Source organism: Typopeltis vanoorti, chromosome 20 (genome assembly GCF_054136105.1).
Source record: "Typopeltis vanoorti isolate ZY-2024b chromosome 20, IOZ_Tvanoo_1.0, whole genome shotgun sequence".
NCBI lineage: Eukaryota > Metazoa > Arthropoda > Arachnida > Uropygi > Thelyphonidae > Typopeltis > Typopeltis vanoorti.
Window position 1 is genome coordinate 53,676,429 of NC_143568.1, and position 24,983 is coordinate 53,701,411.

A 24,983-nucleotide genomic window follows, 5' to 3' on the forward strand; every position below is an offset into this window, starting at 1 on the left:
GAAATTATCCTAGAACGCTAAGAAATTATTTTGTTTCATCCTATATTATATAAACCAGAAATTACTACTGTCCGATTACGGAGATATTGCTTTTCAAAATAAAGGAAGAATCCATTCCAACTAGATTTGGTTCTACTTGCAGTTTCCATCTAATCAGAAATTTTTCTTGGCATTTCTTCGGATTTGCAAAGGTTCTTCCACGAGTGAACTGGTCTATTTCTTTTAGTTTACCATTGAGTTTCCTCTATTCAATTACTATGTGTGCAGAGATGTAGCTTTTATATAAATTTTCTTTTCTCTGCTTCCTTCCTTTTTTTTTTACATCAAAAATCTTCTTACAATGACTATAATTTGGATTCATAGCTTTCCTGATAACAGCTGATAACGGACACAAAATGTAATGTATTCCATATCATGTTGCATTTACATCACCAACTCATCCTTCAATGAGTTGAGCTCTTTGAAGAGCGAAATGAATAATTTCGTCTTGAATAAACTTATCATATCTATGCCTCCAGAAACTATTTTTAATTTCAGCAACTGTTTTACCCCAATCAATCACAGATCCTCCTAGCAGTTTTATATCGTTCCCAAGTTTGAGCAAAAATTTTTATATTTCTAAACCTTCCTTGAAATCTTACTCCTCTTCTGGAAATCAATCATCGTTTATTCCAATTTAGGCTTTCATTCTAAAGGAGATAGAAATCATCATCTATTAGTGGGTTCTCTAAGTCGAGAAAATGAATGCAGACCCAAACACACGAATCATAAGCGCATAAAAATATTTCGTTCTCTTTGGCTCTTGTTTCAGATACCATTGCTAGCATGAAGAGAGAAAGCAGGACAAATCACATAGCAAGAACTGCTTAACTTTATTTAGAGCCATTATCTCAATTTAGTGAAAGTTAAATAATAATAATAATAATAATAATAATAATAATAATTTCTTTTATTATTTTTATTTTATTAATTCATTTATTTATTATTTTGAATACCCGTGAAAAAGTTGCAAAGCGGAAATGAGGTTTACGAACTGATTCATACCATAATGCAATTTGAATTCTATTCCTTCCGATTCTTTACCAATTGTCCAATGCCAAACTAATTTGTATAAAATACTATATTAAACAATATTTCAAAAAAAAAAGGCAGTATTATTTAAATAAATAAATAAAAATAAAATAATGCTGTAACTGTACTATTTCTAAGCAAACACAGTAGGTGGTGCATTTTAATATATTAGGCGTGCTTATTTAGAATCGCATTTTATAAACATCAACGTGGTGCGTGTTAATTGTATTTTTGTATTGAAATACAAAATAATTAAGGTAAGGAATAATGTTATTTTGGATATTGAAGTTAACGAATGCTCTTATATTTATTCTTTGTTTGTCTTAATCTCTTCCGAATGCTTAGCTTAAACCGTGCGTATTATTTATCGCTAACCCTAATTATGAAAAAGCATAGTGATATTCATAAACAACTCGGGGATTTTTTCCTCTCTCTAAAGATAAACAACTGTGTTTTTACCAGTAATTAGGTTTCAAGCAAGTTGTGAATTTACGTTTTACAGGTAAGATTGTTAAAAGTAATCATGAAGTTAATATGTTAATATGCTTCGGCATTCAGTAATTTTAAATAGGGTGTAATATTTTAGAAATAAAAAAGATAAAATTTGTTTAAAAAATGACATTTTAAATTAAATTAAATTTAATTTAATTTAATTTAAAATTAAATTTTAAATTAAAATTATATAATAGGCATCGTAATTTCTAATTAGAGAATTTTATAGCTGCTCAACATTTGTTTACACTTGACAAAACCTATGCTTTGCCATGTACAGGTTTTTGATACCTTGGATATTTGTTACATCATAACGAGATAAACTGTGCTGTACTAATGTCGAATAAAAGGAAAATTTTGATAATTTTTTTCGATTTTTTAATAGTAATCCCTAATATGAAGTATGTGATACGTTGCTTAAGTTTCCTATCTAAAAACAGATGACGTAGTGTTGACTTGAGTTGCACTGGCGTGGTGTAGAATTATCAGTTACCTCCTGCTATAATTTTTTTTTTATTGATTTCTGAAATATTTACCTAATTACAATAATCATCTTTGGTGACATTCCAACTTGTAATTTTTACAAAATTCAGCACTAAGTACTGCATATGTGATTCATTTTCTACATTGCATTTCAATTAAAATTTTGATAATACTCTTTTGCATCTATATTTACAACACGTGTTTTTCTAATATTAACAATGAAGATTATACGGAATTTTTGAATAATAATAATAATAATCATCATCATTATCAATTTGATCAAGTGGGTTCAGATGATTAATTGTCTTGAACAACTTTTCTGCTAGGTCATGAAGGAGGGATGTGATGTAGGGAATGTTGACTTCTCTGTGAATCTGGGAGTTTCTGATAAACCATGGGGCATCCAAAGTCATTCTCAGACATTTGTTCTGTATTCTTTATAGCTTTTGAATATTTGTATTCGAGGTGATTCCATGCAGGAGATGCGTAAGTGATGACTGGGCTTATTACCATCCTGTATATGAGTAGTTTGTTCTGAGTATCCAGTTTACTTATTCTGTTGATCATGGGGTAGAGCTGCGCAATTACTTTAAATGTCTTTGAACTTATGTGTTTTATATGACTGGTGAATTGTAGTTTTTTGTCGAGCATTACGCCGAGATATTTTACTGTATTCTCCCATGGAATCTTAACTCCTAGTAAATGTATATCTTCCTTGATCTGAGGCTTCTTTCTAGTGAACAGTATGGCTGAACTCTTCTGTGGATTTGCTTGGATCCTCCAGTCCATTAACCATTTCTCTAGTGTGAATGCTGTTTTGGAGTCTTTTGATAGCTAGTTCGGGGCTGAGAGATCTTGCTGATAATGCAGTATCATCTGCATATAATGCAGTGATTGTTGAGCTTGGGTTTTGAGGGATATCAGCTATATAGATAGAAAACAGCAAGGGGGCCAGGAGTGAGCCCTGCAGCATACCCGCCAGGACCTTGCGTCTGGTTGACACAGTTTCATTTATTTGACTTGCATGATTCTGTCTTTGATGTATGAGTGAATTATTTTAACTAGATTTGTAGGCATATTGAATGTGATGAGCTTGTAGAGAAGACCCTGATGCCACACCTTATCAAAAGCCTTCGCAGCATCTATAAAGACCTCAGCTGTGTAGAGGTTCCGGTTGAAGCCTTCGGAGATGAATTCGATCAGCCTATGGATCTGTTGAACGGTGGTGGTTTTTTCTAAATCCAAACTGCTCATTAGGAATTATACCTAGTTTATCCGTTTCTGATTGAAGCCTTGCAGGGATTACTTTTTCTGCGATCTTCCAAGGCTAGACAGAAGACTGATAGGTCTGTAGCTTTCAGCGAGCTGGGTGTTTTTTTCCAATCTTTTTGATTGGCGTGATGTCCGCTATCTTCCATGTTAAGGGAAAATACTTGAGTCTGAGGATGGCATTGATTATGTTGACTAGATGTACAATGGCTTTTCTGGGGAGTAGTTTGATTATTTTGTTTGTGATTCCATCTGAACCTGGAGCCTTATTGTTGTTCAGGTGGGTTATGATATTTATAATTCTGTTGGAGAAGTGGATGTGACAGGTTCTAGGTCATCCTTTTGTTGTGTTGTGGCCTGCCTGACTCGGCGGTGAATCTTGTAGATAAGATTGATGTTCAAATTTTCATAAGAGGGTTTGCATTGAGTTTCCAAGCTGTCTACCAGAGCCTCTGCCTTCTCCTTGTCAGTATGGGCTATTCCCTTCTTGATCTGAATTGGGGGTAAAAGTTGCCTTTTAGTGCGGAAGGTTCTCAGGAACTTCCAAATGGAGTTGTCCTCTGGGTTTAGTTTCGTTAGCTTGGATTCTCAGTCTTGGTTTCGATGTTTTTGGAGAGCTTCACGGACTTGTCTAATTTATTCAGGTTTGTTTTATCTCGCGGGGCTCTTGTGTTAAGGTACCTCTTTCTGGTTTTGTTTTTCAGTGTGATTAAATCCATGATTTCCTCGGGGATCCGATCACTAGGGTGAAAGACTGTAGTTTGGGTAACTGACTTTATTGGGTTTTTTTTTTTTTATTTGACTGATTAGGTTGTTTACAGCAAAGTCTATATCCTCTTTAGTGTGAATAGCAGGGACTTGGCCAGTGTGACCAGGGAGAATTCTGGAGGGCTTGTCCCAAGATATGAAAGAGTGAGGAGGGGAGAATTGCTCTTGTGTACCGAGTTTAAGCAGAATAAGGTTGTGATCGGACGAAAGTTCATTTAATGTTTCCAGCTGATATTGGTATCTGATGTTTTTGAGGATGACTTGTCAACTACATCTGAACTTCCAGCTGAGCTATGATGGTGGACTCTGTGGGTCCGGCTACAACAATAGAATTTTGTATTGAGTAATGGTTTAGAGTTCGACCTTTGTCGTTGATTGTGGAGCTATACCAGGCTGTATGTTTGGCATTAAAGTCACCAGCCATGATGATGGAGTCTGTGAAGCTGAGAATGGTGTCCAAGTCAGATACCAGTAATGGAATGCTGGGTGGATTATATACAGCGTAGATTTTGATACTGCCAGCATTGTTGTTATGAACTTCAATGCCTGTTATCTCTAGGTTCTTGGTTTGTGGATTAGTCAGAACATTGTGGCTTAGGTAGTTTTTAATGTATATGGCTTTTCCTCCTCCACTGCTGGTGAGTCTGTCTGTTTTGTACATAATATAGTGGTTATGTACAAAACTTGGGGTTATTACTGGCCTGAGATGTGTTTCATTTACTAATATTATGTCAGGATTGTGTCTGTGAGTGAACTCTTGCAGTTCTAGGATTTTGTTACTCAGTCCATTGGCGTTCCATGCAGTGATCATGAGAGAGTTGGGATGGAATTTTCTTTTATTCGTTATTGAGGGCTGTCAGAATTGAGTGGGTACTTTGTAAGAATCTTTTCGTGAAGGATCGCGAAAGATTTGTCATGCCGAATTCTTGTAACTTGGTAGCTAGTGAGGCAGTTAATACTGATGTTAGATTTGAGCTTATTTGATCATGAGATGGAGCAGCCTTTGTTTGTGCTGCCTCTGCATAAGTTTTGGACATTTGTTTTCTTTCCTGAGTTGTCAAGCTGGAGATTATTTGAACCGGTGTGCGACCTGCACGGCTGTCTTGAGCATCGCTGAAGTGTCTTGACAGGGTAGTTTTTGCTGACCCTCGGTTCTTTGGGTGTGTAATGCATCCCTTGTAGTTGGTAGGGTGAGGTCCTCCACAGTTGGCGCATTTAGCTGGTGTGGATCTTGGCTTGGTACACATGACGGTCTGGTAGCCCTCGCCGTATTTCAAACACCTGTAATTTGCCTTGCAAAGTTTTTGGGCATGGCCAGACCTATGGCACTGCCCAGCTGACGACTTTTTCCTTAGTGGCTCAGTAGAAATTCTGAGGCCCCAGATCGCAGTCAGTTCATATATCTCTTTCTGTGCCTTGTCAATTTCTACGAGCACTAGTGGTATTGGCTGTTTATCTGACCTGAGCATCCTTCTCACTTTCACTGGTGTTAGGCCCCGACTCATATGGTCAGCAGTGATTTCTTCAGAGGTGACACCTTCGGTTACCCCGCGAAGTACTACTTTGAGATTCTTTTCACTGGGTAAAGCAAAAAGTGTGATACGGAAGACTTTTGTTATCCATTAGTTTTGTCAATTTTCTGTAGTCAGTGACTGAGGCTGGCTGGATTTTGACTCCATCTTGATTTTTAGCCCAGAAATATGAGATTTTATGTTCCCTAAGGGCTGATGTGACAGTGGTCCATTTGTTCTTATCCCTTAGTATAACAGGTTCCACCTTTTCGGTGAGTATTGGTGAGTCTTCATTCATCTGGTCCTCTGTAGTTCTTCGTCTTTTGTTAGACTGCTCTCTCTGAGAGTTGTTTTGACAGGGGGATTTTGGTGACAGCAAAATCTCCATTCTGATCATCAGAGTGATTACTGTTTTTTAAACCCGGCCAGTCAGATTCATGAGTTTCAGTACCTGTAGGGACTGCTCCTTATTAAGGATCTGGATCTGCTCTTTGATGTTTTCCATATCAAAGTGGCAATTTCCTGCCAGCAAAGTATCCTGTAGACCTAGATGGACTACTAGCAATATGTAATCCCGCAGGGCTAGGGGCCTGCCAGCAAAAGTCCTGTAAACTGAGTTGGTCTACACTAGCAAACTTTAGTCTTGTTGCGACCTACTAACTAGGGAAAGGAGTATCAGTATCTCACTTGGCCACAGTTTGGAAACCTACCTCCCTATAAAACCTTAAATCCACCACTGCTCCTCATTGCGGGTGGGTCCTGCCGGCCATTTGACCTCTTGCACGTTTCGTGCAGAGGGGTAGACAGTAGGAATCAAACTGTGCCAGCTCCAGTGCAATGTGAGGTTACTGAGAAACCTTGTATGCAATGTAATCAGGCTCACTCTAAAATAATTAAAATAATACGTCCGTTCTCATCAAAAGTCAAAAGCAGAAAACTCAAAATTTGAAGAGAGTGGGATTAGCCTAAACTATTTATGTTGTTGTTGTTACTGTTTATGGATGGGATGTGGGCATTGAATGCTCGTGATTTGTGATGTGTATATTTGTGTTAATGGTATATTAACTTTGTTGGTATATTTTCCAGGGTTCGTGTTTTAATGTTCTGTAGTTGTCTATGTGTTTTAAATTACTTGGTAGGTTGTTGGGTAGCGTCGGTATCTGATGTGATCTCACCAAAGAACCATATGAGTTTAAATTAAGGGGATAAAAATCCCTTATTATTTTACAGCCAGTATGCGAAACTCTAAGAAACTCTTGAAACTCTTCGATCGAAAACTACGATCGAAGAGTTTCATGCCGACGAACTATCGGCGAATCCAAGCGTAAGTGACCACCTGGTAGTACCATACCAAGGCAACTCGAAGCAAAGGTGGAACAAGCTTCCTCACTATCCTTGATATTTTCTCATAATGTAAAAACACACAGATGCTAGGAGATGTAATACTGCTTTACATTATGAGGAGAGGCTGAGTTGGGCGAAAGATCGCGCAACTCAGAGACAGGCAAAAACCTACCTCTCAAAGCCAGATCTTCCCCGCACCGGTTTCCATCTTATGTATAGGTGAAGCGAGCTCTAAAAATAAGACGATCCCGAAAGATCGCCAAACTCAGCGTTGTTCCACTCAATGACAGGCTCACCCCGTCACCGATAAGAACTTCTCGGCATTGGCTCTACCCAGTGGCAGGCTCTCAGCGGTGGCCCCACTCAGAGACAGGCAAAAACCTACCTCCAAGCGGAGCCTCTCAAAGCCAGATCCTCCCCGCACCAGTTTCCACCCTCATTGGGGTCTCATCAGTGAGTAGGTAGACCTGGATGAGATGATATCAAAATTTAAGTGAAAATAACTTACATACCTTCACTATACGAATGCCAGAAAGGTGTGCCCATATATTATATTATATTATATTATAACTAAGATGAAATGCCAAACGGCTATTTTTTTCTGGCGAAGTTAATTAAATTAACGGGATAAAAATCCCTTATTATTTTACAGCCAGTATGCGAAACTCTGAGATCGAAAACTACGATCGAAGAGTTTCATGCCGACGAACTATCGGCGAATTCAAGCGTAAGTGACCACCTGGTAGTACCACACCAAGGCAACTGGAAGCAAAGGTGGAGCAAACTCCTTCACTATCCTTGATATTTTCTCATATTGTAAAAACACACAGCTCCTAGGAGATGTAATACTGCTTTACATTACATTGGATTCGCCGATAGTTCGTCGGCATGAAACTCTTAGATCGTAGTTTTCGATCTTAGAGTTTCGCGTACTGGCTGTAAAATAATAAGGGATTTTTATCCCCTTAATTTAATTAACTTCGCCAGAAAAAAATAGCCGTTTGGCTTTTCATCTTAGTTATAATATAATATAATATAATATAATATAATATAATATATGGGTACACCTTTCTGGCATTCGTATAGTGAAGGTATGTAAGTTCTTTTCACTTAAACTTTGATATCATCCAGGTCTACCTACTCGCTGATGAGACCTCAAAAAAGGTTGAAGCCGGTCTGGGTAGTGATCTCTCCTCATAATGTACGGCAGTATTACATCTCCTAGGAGCTGTGTTTTACATTAAGAGAAAATATCAAGGATAGTGAGGGATCTTGCTCCACCTTTGCTTCGAGTTGCCTTGGTGTTGTACTACCAGGTGTTCACTTTCGCTTGGATTCGCCGATAGTTCTTCGGCATGAAACTCTTAGATCGTAGTTTTCGATCTCAGAGTTTCGCATACTGGCTGTAAAATAATAAGGGATTTTTATCCCCTTAATTTAATTAACTTCGCCAGAAAAAAAAAAATAGCCGTTTGGCTTTTCATCTTAACCATATGAGTTGTTGAAGGGTGTAGAGATGTAGAGAGTTGTTGTGGATCGTGTTATACGATTTGTGTTTCTGTTGTTTCGATAGGTGATGTTGAAGTAATTCCTTATTAGTATTATGTAGTATTTCAGATTTTTAATTCTCAGGATTCTGTGTATCGCCATATGCTGGTCGGATATTGGCTGTTGTGTATAAGGTGTCCAAATCACTGTTGACACAATTTTCCTATGTAATATTTCTAATTTTGTTAGGTGGCTGTTTGATGTGTTTGCATAGACTGTTATACCGTATCTGAGTAGGGATTCGCAGATACCGTGATATAGGAGTTTGTTTGTTTTTTTTAATGTTAGATGGAAGAATGTCTTTTACTTGGAAGAGTTTCGCTGCGATGATTCGGAGCTTGGTATGTAGGTATTCTATATGTTTTGTCCATTTAAGGTGGCGATCTATGTAAAGACCAAGGTATTTTGTATGTGTTACAGGTTTGATTTTGGGACATTGGCAGGTTTTTTTGTTGTTAATGCAGCGGTATGTGTAGCAGTGTAGCGGGGTGCATGATTCTCGGTTTGTGTATTATTAACATCTGTGTTTTGGTGCTGTTGATTACAATTGCGTTTTGGTAGAAGTATGTTGTGATTTCATTTAGGTCTTGTGCTTTGGAGAGAGCCGTGTTGATGTCTGTGCAGATTGCTAGTACTGCGGTGTCATCTGCGTACTTAAATATTTGACTTGTTATGGCCAGGTTATGAACATCGTTAATGTATATGTTGAACAGAGTGGGTGATAATATGGCGCGCGCCTTGAGGGACACCCTGTTTTATTTGTATATCCCGGCTGTGACATGTAGCTATTTTTGTTACTTGAGTTCTGTTTGAAAGATAGTTTCTGAACCAGCTATGCAGTGTTCCTCTTATACCTATTGGGTATATGTTGGTGAGTAGTATGTCATGTTCAAGTGCATCAAATGCTTTGGTTAAGTCAAGCAGTATAAGGACAGCGTACTTGTTTTTGTCGAGAGCTTTGTTTTTTGCGTCGGCGATGTCTTCTAATAAAGTGATGGTGCTTTTTGCTTTCTGAAAGCCGTATTGGTTTTCTGAGATGATGTTGTACTTCTGTAGATAGTTCTCTAGTCTGGTGTGTGTTATTTTTTCTAGAATTTTTGAAACGACTGGTAGGGTGGCTATTGGTCTCTAGTTCTGAGTATCGTTTCTTTTACCATGTTTGTAAATTGGCGTAATTATTGCAGTTTTTCTTTGTTGTGGAATAATGCCAGTGTCAAATATTATGTTCATGAGTTTCAAAAGTATTGGATTTATTTGTTCAAAGTGTGTTAACATGTTCATTGCCAATCCCGCGATATCGCGTGATGCGAGTTCTCACCGGGCGGCCGATAACGCGTTATCGCGTGGACGTCGCTAACTGAATTGGAAAAAAAAAAATAAAAAAAAATTGGCCACCACACGAAATTCCAATTTTCAGCTTGGCAATGAAAGTGTTAAAAGGTCTGTGAGTCTTATTTTGTCTATTCCTGGAGTGGTCTTTGGTTTTAGCTGTAAGAGTGCTTCTTTCAGTTCCTGTTTTGTTACAGGTGGAAATACATAATCTGTTGTTGACTTTGCGTCGGCAGTTTTTTGTTGATCGTTGGTAGATTGTCTTTTTTGAGTTGTGTGATATTGTTTGTGAATTCATGGTTCATTGAGTCTGCTAGTTCCTCTTGGTTTGTATCCTGACCGAAACTTTTTGCAATAAAATCTTGTGCGCTGAAGTTTTCTTTTTTCGAGTTACTAATTCGTTGAGTGTAGCCCTATGTTTGCTTCATGTTGTCGTTATATTCCATGAATTTTTGGAAGTAGTAGTGTATTTTGGCCCTACGAATTTTTGATGTTAGTTGATTTCTTGTGTTTTTGTATGATGTTTGTAAATGTGTATTACTGGGTGACTTTTTTAGTTTTTTTCCATAGATTTTCTTTTACAGTAATACTATTTAGTATATCGCCATTTATCCATGGATTATTGTCTGTTTGTCGCCTCGTTTGTGTAGGCTTTGTTGCTTTTTTGTATATTTCTATGAACTTTAGTTGGAAATTCTCATATAATGTTACAGGATCATTTATTTTAAGTAGGCAATTCCAGTCTGTATTTTTTAGAAGGTTGTCGACAATGCTCTTTAATATGATCGAGTTTTGTTGACTTTTGTGGTGTAGTAATGATAGCAGTAATAATAATAATGTCTAATTAATTATTAATTTAATAATTTATTAATCTATTTTTAATTTAATAATTGATTAATTGGTTGTTAATTTAATAATTTCGTGATATATTAATTTAATAACTTATTCATTTGTTGTTAATTTAATAATTTAATATAATATTAATTTGATAAGTTGTTATTAATTTAATGCTTTTATTAATTTATTATTAATTTAGTAATTATTTCAATATCTCATTCCAAATTTATATTTGATATCCTTACCAAATTGCAAAGATATTGAAATGGCTGTCAGTTTAACGTGGCTAAGTGTAAGGTGATTCACTTCGGGAAGATGAGATCACATGCTGTGTACTATATTAATGGAGCTGAACTGCAAGAAGTAGACGAGGCAGGGGAACTTGGGAGGTTATTGTGGACAGAGAACTTAAGTTTAGAGGGTATATTGAAAAGAACACTGGTAAGCAGGGATAGGAAAGTTATTGTTCCACCTTTATAAGGCATTAAGTCGTAGAGTAGATGCCCTCCCTCGATGAGTCCTTGAGGTGTAGATGCCCTCCCTCGATGAGTCCTCCCTGGAGGTGTCACGTAATAATAATAATAATAATAATAATAATAATATACATACAATATTTTAATAAGACCACATTTGGATAATTGCGCACAGATCTGGTCACCTGGATTTCTTCATGATGAAGAAGTAGTGAAGGATATCCAGAGGCGAGTTACAAAGATTGTAACTCGCAGATCTGTGGAATGTTTCCTACGAGGAAAGATTGAAGGTCTGTGGGCTCCGAAAGCTAGCTGATAGACGTAAGAGGAGAGATATTGTAGAAGTATATAAATTATTAAAGGGATTTTATAGGATTGATACTGATGACTTTTTTCTGAACAGTGCAGGAAGGGAGAGAACGAGGAGTCATCCCTGTAAATTGTGTAAAAGTGTGGTTTACAAGGGTGTTAGGACTATATTTTTTTGCTTGGACGGTAGTGAATGTGTGGAACGCGTTACCAGAGGTGAATGCTTCGTCTGTCAATGAATTTAAGAAGTATTAAAGGTATTATGTGAATAATGGTTAATGTGTCAATGTATTGTCTCCCGCGATGAGGCTTCTACTCCACGGAGACACCGTTATAATAATAATATTTTATTAATATTATTAATTAATTTATATTCACTCATGAGCTCACTTTAGTGAGTACGGGCATGGCAAACCCGAGGTACCTGATGCTAGACCATGCCTTACTTCATGTAATATACATCTGTTATATTATCTGTAGACTGGCCCTCTCCCCTTCTTTCTTTGCTTCTGTCTTCTCTTCTTACTCCTTACCCCCAATGCTATTAGAATATTCGAGGGTTAGGGGTGAATCTTTCCTATCTTGCTATGTCATTTTGCCTATTGCTGTCACCGAATGGGGAAAGCTAGCCCCAATAGGTGCCGGTCCCAAGCCCCGATAAATGGCGAGGGTTGACGTCAGGAAGGGCATCCGGTCATAAAACTTCACTGCCAGCGCCAGCTCTAGATATGATTAAATGTGTCGAAAAGAAATTGATACAAGGGCTAGGGCGTACCACTTAAGCGACGCGTAGCCACATCGCGCTACAGCTGCGAGAAGTGGACGAGGGCTACCGCATCAAGGGCGGTTGCGGGTAAAGAAGCGAGCCCAGGAAGAGAGAATGTTGCGAGTGGGAACGTTGAATGTCGGAAGCATGACTGGAAGGAGAAGAGAGGTGACAGACATGATGAGGAAGTTGGACATTTTATGCGTGCAGGAGACAAGGTGGAAGGGAGAAAAGGCGAAGGAACTAGGAGACGGGTATAAATTGTTCTACTCTGGAGCGAATAAAGGGGGAAGAAATGGTGTCGGAATTGTGGTGTACGGCAGAATGAAGGGTGAAGTACTGCAAATGGGGTAGGAGGAACGGCAGGATCATGCGAATGAAACTGGGTCTAGGAGAAGAGCAACTGGTCGTCTTATGTGTATACGCCCCACAAGTTGGCTGTACAGCAGAAGAGAAAGATGAATTCTGGAACGTGCTAGATGAAGAAATGAGGGAACTGGAAGAAAACGAGATGGTGATTGTCGGAGGAGACTTGAACGGACACATAGGGACTGTGAAAGGGTGCATGGTAGCCATGGAGTGGAAATGATGAACCAGGAAGGAGAGAAGATTTTGGACATTGCAGTAGCGTTTGATCTGGCAATTGTGAACTCCTTCTGTAAGAGGGAAGAGGGAAACTATTGTTACCACTTCTAAATTTTAGAAGTGGTAACAATAGTTCACAGATTGACTACATTTTGACTAGAAGAAAACATCTTAAGGCAGTAACAAATTGTAAAGTAATCCCAACAGATCAAGTGGCACAGCAACACTGGCTGCTGTGTGCAGACTTTGAAATACAGTCGAAGATAAGAACCTTCGAAAGCCATGGGAGGAAGAAAATTAAGTGGTTTCGCTTAAAAGAAGAGAGTGTGAAGAACCGTTTTAGGAAGGTGTTAGAGAGGATTTCGGATGGATTAGAAAGTATGCAAAACTGGTGGAGACATAATTCAAAAGTAATTCTAAGCTGTGTAATTGAGGTGCTTTGTGAAACATCCGAAAGATTAGAGAGCAGAAGGAGGGTTGGTGGTGGAATAATGATGTACAAGAAGCAGTGACGGCTAAGAGGAAGGCAAAGCAGAAGTGGGATGAGTTAAGAGTGGAAGAGGACAGAGAGAAAAAGCGAGAAGCCAAGAGAGTTGTTGCACAGGCGAAGGCCATGTCGAGGCCTATCGAGACCTTTATGATCAATTAGAAAGAAAAGGACAGATAAAGATTTATCGATTGGCAAAATGTAGAAATAAGGCATCAAAGGATATCGTACATGTGAGGCAGATCAAAAACTCTGGAGGAAGGATATTAAGGAGGGATGTGGATATAAGAAACAGAGGAGGATATACTTTGATGGGCTTTTGAACGAAGAAAATGCAAAGACTCAGAGAGACGATGGGGAGCCTTATGAGGGGATGGTGCAAAACATTAGTAGAGTGGAAGTGAAGGAAGCCATAAAGAGGATGAAGAATGGAAAAATCCGTGGGCCCTGACAGGATCCCAGTGGAGGTATGGAAGGCACTGGGGAAGAAGGAATTGACTTGCTGTGGGTGTTGTTAATAAAAGTTTGTCAACAGGAAAATATACCCGAGGAATGGAGGGAAAGTACTCTTGCAAGAGTAAAGGGGATTACGAATTACAGAGGAATAAAGTTGATGTCCCACACAATGAAAATCCTAGAGAGGGTTCTCGATGGAAGAATGAGGAAGGAGGTGGAGATTGCAAAAGAGCAATTTGGCTTCATGCTTGGTCGATCGACGACAGACGCTATCTTTGGGGTACGACAGATAATGGAAAAGTTTCGAGAGAAGCAACGGGAGCTATATCTGGTATTTATTGATCTAGAGAAAGCGTATGATAGAGTGCCAAGGCAAATAAGTTTGGAGGTGTCTGAGGGAGAAGAAGGTACCGGAGAAATATGTCAGGTTGGTGTAGTAGATGTACAGAAATGTGACGTTCCTGTTTAATATTGTGATGGAGGTGGTGACGGAGGAAGTGAGAGAAGACGCGCCTTGGACTATGTTGTATGCAAATGACATCGTGCTGTGTGCAGAATCAAGAGAAGTGGTAGCCAAACTGGACAGTTGGAGGAAAGTACTGGAAGAGTGAGGTATGAGACTGAGCAGAAGTAAGACCGAGTATATGTGTTGTAAAGTGGATGGCAGCCAAGAGATAGATCTGGAGCTGGAAGGAAATGTCTCCAGGAAGGTCAGTGACTTTAGATACTTAGGTTCAACAATGAAAGAGGATGGTGAGGCTGAGAAGGAAGTGGGATGCAGGATGGAGGAACTGGAGAGAGATGGCTGGAGTGCTATGTGATAAGAGGGTGACGATCAATCTAAAAGGCAAAATCTACAGGACAGTAGTGGGACCAGCTATGACGTATACTTTGGAAACTATAGCCCTGAGGAAAAATAACATCAGCAGGATGGAGTTAGCGGAGATGAGAATTCTTGGGTGGATGTGCGGTGTGACCAGAAAGGATCATCTGAGAAATGACTATATAAGGGGAACGGTGAAAGTTGCGAACTTAGGAGCAAAGATACAGGAGGCAAGGTTGAGATGGTTTGGTCATGTGATGAGGAGGGAGGAAGAGTATGTGGGAAGAAAGGTCATGCAGATGGATGTGCAGGGGAAGAGAAAGCGCGGACGGCCAAAGAAGAGATGGTGGAGAAGGACTTGAGGATGAAGAACTTGGATGTGGCTACAGCCCAAGACAGGAAGTTGTGGAGGAGACTCACCACAAACAGCGACCCTACTTAAGTGGGAAAAGCTGCAGAAGAAGAAGAATTTAATTTTTTTTAATTGAATTAATTAATAATTTAATGATAATAATAATAAAAGTTCATTTTTATAAATGCTGATTTACATCTTACCAAGAGCTGAGAACTGTACTGTTGTTATTTTTTATTATACGGGAGCCTCCATGGAGTTACTATTATCTGTTTTTAGATAAGAAACTTAAACAACGTATCACATACTTCATAGTACTGATTACTATACAGCCTCGTGGCTTCGTCTATACCGACTGAGCTACGAGGCTGTATAGTACGAGGCCCTTTCGTCGGAAAGACCTGGGTTAGATTCCGATTCCCGTCCATGACGTGAGGAACCTTATCTGGTCTCTTTCGACTAAAGGTAAGTTAGCCGGTCTCATGCGGGGTTAGAGGGCTTTTTTTGGCCGGAAACTCGGGTTTTTCCCCTCAGAACACGCAAACCGGCCCATCAACGTACACGGATTTACAGTCAAACAATACATACTTAAAATCCCTCATTGGAGGACTCAACCAGTCCTAAGAGACAGATGAGGAAAAATGCGGGATTTCCATACAACAGCAACGGATTACTGTTAAAAAAAAAAAAAAAAAGGAAGACTCGTCATGAGAGACCGAAACATCCATACAATATGTATGGATGTTTCGAAGCACTCAAAACTGACTCTGCCAAAGCATTCCACTCGTTTCAACCAAAAAATATATTCCTCACACCCTTGGTAACTACATTCTTACTCAATTTCCAGGTGGTGACCTCTAGGTCTGCTATCTCTAGCCAATTGCTGAATTATTTTCCCAGCATTAATCCTACATTAATCCTATAAAACCCTTTTAGCAACTTAAATAACTACCTCTTTTCAACCTATCAACCAGCTTCTGCAACCTACAAAATCATCAAAACCCTCAATCACAGGGGCATGACACAGACCACTCACCAACTTGGTCACTCACTTCTGAGAGAAATAATTTTTTTATCTCACAGAAATCATAGAACAGGAGCCGCATTGGACACATATGCTTTCTGAACTAAAAAGAGCATACTGCTGTCTCTTTTTTCATGGAACTGTACTTCAATTCCCTGTAGTTACAGTTCCGTCAGTGTGGTATATAGCTTGTAATATTTTAATCTCAAAATGCATAAACTTTTCACATTAAACTGACATCTATTATCTTTCGTCCATACTGTCAGCTTATTTAGATCGTCCTGTATATGCTTTCTCCTTGGTTAACTATTACGCTACTCAACTTTGCATCATCAGTAAACAACTGAATATCTCCCTTCAAATCATTTCTTATATCATTTATGTAGAAAATAAACAGTAATGGTCCAAGCACAGAACCTTGCGGCGCAGCACTTGTCACCTGCTTTCTCCTAGACTCTCTTCCCCTCCCTGGGGTATTTTTTATCTGTCCATTGGCCACGCTCGTATCCATATCAGATTTTGCAAAGGCGTTTGCCTTTGCAAAAACCAGCAGTATCATCGTGTAGCCATACTATTTATCCAACCCAGCTATCACTCTGTTATTAAAAAAAAAAGTTAATAAATTACTAAGGCACGACCGACTTTTAACAAAGCCATTCTGCCCGCTGTATAGTATTAAATTCTTATCACACATTCCAGACTTTTGTCTTTGACCAACCTTTCCAATACTAATAGTGATTGATCTGTAATTTTCTACCGCAGTCTTAGAGACTCCTTTATGCAAAGGAACTATTTCATCTTCCTTCCACCATTGTTTCAGTGGCTTTCAAGTCTTCGCTAAGTGAAAATAAAGTGGTGGCGTCACACGTGCGGACAAAAATCGGCTACCATTTTATACGATCGGAGTAGCATTTCTTCTAAACACGAAAGTATATTTGTAAACTAACAGTACTTACTATTGCCAGTCTTTTCTTAGGAAAAAGCTGTAAATGAGAAAATCTAAAAGAATGCTGCTATATATAATTGCACTTACAGTTGCTAATTTCTGCTGCCTAATTCTCTCTCTCTCTCTCTCTCTCTCTCTGTACATAATGAAATCGTTTTGTATGTTGGTGACTAAGACACAACGTTTTAGACTCATTTTATATATGAAATTTGCGATGTGTGTGTATGTATCAATGGCGGCCCGTACATAAACACTGCGACACTGCAGCACACCTAAGGAAAAACTGAAAAATTGGAATTGGAATTGGAATTGTTCGATTGACGCTTGAGATTACGAAACAAATGCACTGCGATCTAACGCCGATATTCGTTTGCGTTTGAACGTTACGTCATTCCCACACTGCTCAAACGGCAGTGTATCTTTAGTATGCTTTACGCGCCTTATTTCTGTGAGATATGAGACGTTCATTATTGGTGCGTGGCGAACTATTTTTTGTAAATCTTATTTAATTTGTTAAAATTAAAATAACATATAATTATTTATTTATTATAGATACAAGGCTGAATCAGGACGAGTGTCACTTGAAAATATGAAAAGAGTTATATTTTTTCAATTATCGTTACAGGAAACAAATGCACTGCGATCTAAAGCCGATATTCGTTTGCGCTTGTCATTGCTATTGATACGAAACTTTTATTATTGGTGTTTGTTCGTGGTGAGGATGAAATATTTATAAAGCAATTTTTAATATGTAAATTTATTTATTAATAAATTCGTTATTGATTAGGGAAAAAATGTTTTTTTTTTTTTTTTTTTTTTTTTTTTTTTTTTTTTTGTATCACTTGAAATATTTTCACCGGCCGCCACTGGTGTGTGTAATAGGAGATAATTTATTTCCTACATGTTCCATTGCATACAGTGCATATATTACATGTAGCTTCCAAGTGCTGATTAACATTTATATTTATATTTTTGTATCAATATTCATATTTACATTTATATTTTTACATCAATGTGTACTTATTCTTCACGCAATATCAGTTATGTTACATTACAACGACTGGAAATTGATCTTTAGTTACAAGATTTTATGAATATGGAGCTCTATAATAGCGAACTGTTTTTGGCTAGTTTTATTTTTAAATATTAAATTTTAAATTTAATATTTAAATTTAATTTTAATTTTTAAACTCAATTTTAAATATTGGAAAAATACTTTAATGAGAACAGTGATGTAATATGATATCATCAACCTACCTTTGTGGTATTAACTCTTCGGAAACAGCAAATCTTTGGAATTTAATGTTTCCTCTGAGGTTGAGATATGTTTAAAGATTTGTTAAAATATGAAGTTCGAATAATAATAAACATTGAAGTTGAAATTATATTCCACAGTCCGTTTTAAAAATATCCCGTGGTTTTCGTATATTTTCAACTTCGATGTTTATTATTATTTTAAAATTAGCGCAGAGATTACAGAAAGAGTCAGAAATCAACAGTTAAAAAAAAAAAAAAAAAGAACATATAAAGCATAATCGATTCCCCCACCCCCCACCCCCAGTGAGGCACGAGACTCCCTCTGGGTTGGGAGGGCGCAAAGCGATGTTCAATATTATTGTTTATTTTCGATCACAGTCCCGCATGCACTCGATGCCAATATAATGGCATTAAAAACACTGGCAGCATTATTAATATACTGAGTTAGAAATTTCAAGTTGTATTTTTTTAAATAGATATCTCTATTTTATTTTTTCTTTGGTTTGAAGTATAATTTTATACTACTGTATCTGTCAAAAAATTGTAACCTTCGTTTTACTAGAATAAAATACATGCCAATAGAAGAAAATTACAGGCCAATATTGTTTTAAGAAAAGTGTAGGAGGGGACGCAAGAATTTTTTTTTTACAAAGGAGGATCTCTTTAAAAGGTTCAAAAGCCACCGATATAAGAACCGCGTCTTTTTCTTTTTTTTTTATTTGTCTTTTTTTAAAAGATTAGTTGGAAAATATTTGTGTTTATTTCTTTGAGTGCACGAAATACATTAACGCACGGCATTCAACAAGAGAAAGCAGGTGATATTTGCGACTAACCACATACAAAGAATGTTGTTGAACTTCATATTATATGCCTGTGGTCAGAGCACGTACAAGCATTTGTGTTTCTCAGATGAAATCTGAAAAAATGAAGTGCATTTTTCTCTCAAGCAGTATTTTAATTCTGATGGGCAATAAATTAAAAGACTAGTTGAAACTACACATATTGGCCACCGAATTAGAAACCTTTATGCAGATATACTCAAACGTCATTTACGCAGCGAATATGCAAAATACTTAGTCACGAGCTAACCACGTGTTCTTGGCAACTAGAATGCTACTGGTCAGTAATCGTCAATAGTGTTGATCACAATGGGGAGTGGGATCTTTCGGAGTTCAATAAAGGACTTATTGTGGATGCCCGTCTGACTGGAGGCACGATTTTGAAAACAGCGGAGCTGACTGGTTTCTCAAACAGTGAGCTATCCTGGGTGTTTAATCAGTGGAAAAAATAACCTACTTGCTTGTATAAAAGGTGTAGCTGTGGTCCTAAGACAGTCTGTCAGAAACGAGATCGCCTTCGACAGAAAAGGCTTGTGCGAATAAACTGAACTTCTTTGTACAGCAATTGACTGAAGCATTTAATGAAGGCTGTTCCCGACCCATATCTCACCGCAGTATGCGCAGGGAATTCAAGAGGATCAATATTTGGCAGTCGCATGCCTGTTTGTAAAATAAGTTTAAATTCAGTGGCTGGCATGTGTACAGCCGAATACATGATAATCATTGCAATGCAATTTTACTGCTGAATAAACTTTTAAGGGAGAGTTGGTGTTGTTTTTCTCAGCGTTATGACCCTCTTCTACATTTTGTAGCGATTGGAGTAATACTTCCTCTCCTATACGGAATATCGCCATGCTTTCATTAGGCACTTCCATTAATATAGTTGGTGCCTTCATGACAAGTACCTGCGATTGGATATATGGGAAACCTCTGCCACTGAAAGAGGGATTTTTCAGTATTAAAACGGACATAAAACATACAGTAGCATAGTTGACATTTGTTATCTGTTGATGCTCCTAGACTTCCATATACTGCATAGACCTTTGAATGTATACATCTGATAATGTGTAATTTTTTTTCCTCTCAGAAGCTATGGCATTTGATGCAGTTTTCAAAGTCTTTACATTCGAAGGAAGAAATTATTCGCTTGTTTTCTTTGAATCATAAATGCTGTTATATTGGTTTGCAAAAAGCTCAGCTGGAATCGGTTCTTATACTTGTTCTTTAGATTTCTCCACGTTTGTGTTGCGTAAGTGATGTCGTAATATTGTCCATTGACGACTTCGTGTCATATATTCTTTCATGTTTCATTTCCTCTGCTAAAACTCCATTTCTGATGTGGACATGAGTGTAAATCAGAATTTCACTTTTATACGAGCATACGTTAAGTGAAACCCTCATGGATAAAGCAGTTTTCAGTGCCAAGTTGTCATTTTTTCCCCCTACTGCATTATTAATAGTAAGAAAGGTATTATCCTGCTGTTCTAATCCCGTGTTATACGCAGAGTTATTTTAGGACTTTCGCGAAAGAATTTATCAGATGTTATTTTATTATTTATTTCTTCTTGATGTTGCCCCAGTCAGATTTATTTTTATCTCAAAAGGCAAAATTCGTGTTATTACGGCATATTGATTCTCAGTCTTTTTTCAGTGCAGTTGCGTTGTTTATTTCTTGTAGAAAAGCTGCATCGTATACTGGGAGATAAAGTGAATATGCTTCTTGATTAGACTAAGAATGACATAAAAAAGAATGCGAAGTGAGAAGGAGAGAAAAATGGAAATCCCTTTTCACCTGAATGGTGTAAAGATTTGCACTCTTTTACCTAGAAGTGTGGAATTTTGTATTGCGTTGGGAATGTTTAGTTCGCTTTTAGGTCATTTCGCTTTGTTTTATTTGTATTAAAATTGTTTGGAGCCTAATGCCAGTTTGCTTATCTGAAACAGCAAACCACGTGGCTAGTCCTTAGGAATGTTTAGTAGACATTTATTAATATTTTACAGTGCGTGTTAAGTCATATCGTGCGTCGTGTGATGGTGTTTCGGGTAATACTTAAATCAGGAACATCTGGCCCGGTCTAAATATAGGCTTGTAAGAGAGTACCTCTCGGCTGCTGTGCCATTGCCAACTTCGTCCTGTTGTTACACACTGACTATGGGAACAGTGGGATAAGGGTATTGACTTTCTGCCTGCGTTATGTTAGATTCAGAAGTCTAACAAACGGCGGAAAAGTGTTTTTATACCTGTCAATAATGGTGGCTGAACATTTTGTGCCTGGCGTAAAAATGGTAAGAATATCAATAGCCTTTTGTTTCTTTTATAATAATGTTTCTCAGGTAATAATAATCATTGTGCAGTTATTTTCTTAACCTTTGCACTCAGTAATAGTTGAAAGCTGCTTCTTAAAAGGTTCTGTTACAGCGGTTCGGATATAAGCGAATAATTTCTTTGTAAAGTTGAGATTTTATTAATGTAAGAAGAACGTTAATCAATACTTTTCTTTATGTTAAAATAGAAAATGGAATATTAATGTCGCATGTTTACATTTTTTTATCTTAATTTTTTCAACTTCATTTTCTTTGAAAATTCACGCTTTTCATATCTCTGAAACTTGTATGAGACGGTTTGATTTTTGTGTTTGCGAAGTTGCGTATATTAATTTTTTCCCCCTCGCATTTGCTGTGTCAGTTGCGACTTACAGCAACAATTACTTTTTTTTTTACATTAACTTATTATTCTATTGTGTTCTAAATTTTATTTTTTTATATTATGTGTATTTACATATGTGTTCACTGCTCAATATTTTAGAATGTGTTTATTTTTACAGCCCTCCCTGCGTCTTCAAAAGCTTGCAACCAACGAAAACAATGTCCGTGTAAGATGACTCTGCAGGCTGGCAATGTGATCCACTAAAAATATGGCGAAATGTCTTCGGTAGAGTTTTATGGACTACTGTTCTGTAGTGTCAACTCCTCGTGTTCTGACACGTGGCTTTCGTGTATACGTACAGCCAACATGAAGCTACTTAATGTCGTTTAGCTGCCGTTTAAAGATGGTCAACTGAAGAGCAGTTACGTATGCGCTTTTTTAACATCTTTGAATTTGATATTTTTGTTGTAATAACAGAAAACAGTTGTAATGCTGGACGTACTAAGAAGTCTTAAAAGTTTGGTGAAAATCAGCCGAGTTCATATTGATAACAATGTGTTTCGGTTACATTATTCCTTCACCGTGTTGATTCTTTTGACTTTTTGCATTGTGGTTACTACCAAACAGTATGTAGGGGATCCAATTAGCTGCTATTTTAAAAAGAGCGATATACCTGAAAGCTATATCAATACGTATTGCTGGATTCACACTACGTATACCATACCATCAGCCTATTCTAAAAAACTGGGAAAAGACGTGCCTCATCCTGGAATAGATGCATCTCAGGATCCAGAGAAGTTCCGATACCACAAATATTACCAGTGGGTTTGTTTTATGCTCTTCTTCCAAGCGTCTCTTTTTTACATTCCTCGTTGGTTCTGGAGAACCTGGGAAGGTGGAAAAATCCAAGCATTAATGATGGATTTAGATGTCGGACTATGTGCTGACAGCGAAAAACACCAGAAGAAAAAGCTATTAGTGAACTATTTGCATAGTAGCCTGAAGCAACATGACTGGTATGCTGCACGATATTTTCTGTGTGAGATCATGTCCTTTATCAATGTGGTTGGCCAAATGTTTCTTATGGATCGTTTTTTTGACGGAGAATTCCTTAATTATGGTTTTGATGTAATTCGTTTTTCCGAAATGGAACAAGAAGATCGTACTGATCCTATGATATACATCTTCCCACGTGTTACTAAGTGTCGATTTTTCAATTTTGGTCCTTCTGGCGGTCTTGAAGCACTTGATAGTTTATGTATCATGCCTCTTAACATAATCAATGAAAAGATTTATATCTTCATATGGTTTTGGTTCATCATTCTTGCCATTCTTACGGGTATTGTTTTGGTATTTAGAGTGGTGATTGCAGCTTGCCCCCCTGTTCGGGTCTACCTGCTCAACATACGTTTTCGTATTCACCATCTGGACCATCTACATACTGTCGTCCGTCGGGGTTCCGTCGGAGACTGGTTTCTTATCTACATGCTAGGACAAAATATAGATGCTGTTATATTCAAAGAAATTATAGCCGATCTTGCTAAAAAAATGACTAGCGAACCTAAAGAATCTTTGTAACCACTGCCATTCTATGCTGACCAAATACTTTAAAGGCCATTATCAGGTAATGATTTTGTTTAATTGTATTGAATAATCTTGGAAGTATTTTAAACTTTTTTTTACGTCAGGAAGATGTTTTCAGTACGACTTTGTGGTTTTCAATAAAGGGATAAGTTTCTTTTGACAGAGAGTTGTATTTGTGTTTATTCCTTAGTTAATACATTACTAATATTCTCAATGGCAAGTTATTAAAAATAAAAGGAATAAATGCGCATAATATATTGAAAATTCATTTAGGCATTGATATTGAAGAATTGCATTAAATTCGTAATATTAAGCTCAGTTTCGAAAAGTAATCACATAAATAATGAATATTTATTCACTTCGAATTAGGCAGCATTACGCGATGTCTGATTGTAAATGGATTTAAAGATTTGAGGTAATGACATGCAGCTACAGTAGCTGAGATGACCAGAACATATTCAGCATAATTTCTGAAGATGACTCGAATCTCAAAATTCGGTTTCAGAATTGAGATTCTGTACGTTAGAATTATATGTTTAGTAGATTTTCTGTCATCTACTAAATCGCATATAGATTTATAATTTACAATCACTTATTTTATAAATAAGTGATTGTATAAAATTAGATTTATAATATATAATCACTTATTTTAAAATGATCGTCTGTCATACTGTTTCTTTAATTTAATGTACACATACTGGCCACTAAGTTAGAAATTTATTTAATACCATGATTGAATTATTTAATCAATTATAATTTATGTATTCAATTAATTATAATTTAATGAATTAATTAATTACAATTTATTTAATTAATTAATTACAATTTATTTAATTAATTAATTACAATTTGTTTAATTAATTAATTACAATTTATTTAATTAAATAAATATAATACCATGGTTTCTGTATAAGCATACCACTGCCAATACCGAACCTCTTCAATTCCCTACGCATAGTTCAGTGAGATATGTGTCGAGAAGAGTCTTCATTAAATGCGTTGGTCAGTTGCTGCACACTGGTAGTTCTGTTTATTCGTACAGACCTCAGACGACGGCACTCTCGTTCTTTACAAATTGTCCTAGGTGTTCTTAGATTGTCTACACCTCTTATTCAAGCAAGTGGGTTATTTTCCCACTGATTAAACACCCGGAATATCTCGCCTTTTGAGAAAACAGTCAGCTCTGCTGTTTTCAAAATCGTGGCTCCAGTCACACGGGCACCCACAATAAGCCCTTTATCGAACTCCGAAAGATCTTTTGTTTTTCCCATTGTGATCAACGCTATTGACAATTACTGACCAGCAGTATTCGTATATAGTTGCCCAGACCACGTGGGCAACTATATACGAACATAACCAAGTATTTTGCATATACGCTATGTAAGTGATATGTACGTACATCAGCATAAAGGTTTCTAATTCAGTGGCTGATATATGTAGTTTACATGTAGGGCTCATAAAGGTAATTTCTGAGTCGTTAACTAAAGTGCCCACACTAGTTGTACTGCTCTTTTCAAATAATAATAATAATAATTAACTAAAAAACTAGTAGAATATGTAGTAGTTATCACTGATTAGCTCTCTTCAGAATTTAAAAAGCTAGGGAAAGCCTAGCTAAAATGATTTATTGTAATATTACCAAAGAAGTTTGCGAGTTAAAGTTTCATTATTAGTTTGTAAAATGCACTTATTAAATGTCCATCTCTACAACTCACAGGATCATTACATTATAGGTTATTTAAAGGAATACATAAATCTTTTAACTTCTTTTTTATAACTCAAA

The 24,983-nt window shown here is 37.2% G+C and overlaps 1 long non-coding RNA gene and 1 pseudogene across 5 annotated transcripts in view; one reads left to right on the forward strand and one right to left on the reverse strand.

Annotated features, from left to right (window-relative positions):
* LOC150095438 (uncharacterized) overlaps positions 1-24,983 on the reverse strand; it is a 171,196-nt gene that overhangs the window by 142,566 nt on the left and 3,647 nt on the right. The window lies entirely within an intron of this gene.
* On the forward strand, positions 1,230-23,362 carry LOC150095439 (innexin shaking-B pseudogene; annotated as a pseudogene). Of its 3 annotated transcripts, none has more exons than XR_016550047.1 (2): positions 1,230-1,328; positions 21,795-23,362. The product of XR_016550047.1 is annotated as an innexin shaking-B pseudogene, transcript variant X3 (transcript). The 3 variants fall into 3 exon arrangements; XR_016550044.1 differs by lacking the exon at positions 1,230-1,328 and adding an exon at positions 1,352-1,573; XR_016550045.1 differs by lacking the exon at positions 1,230-1,328 and adding an exon at positions 20,702-21,255.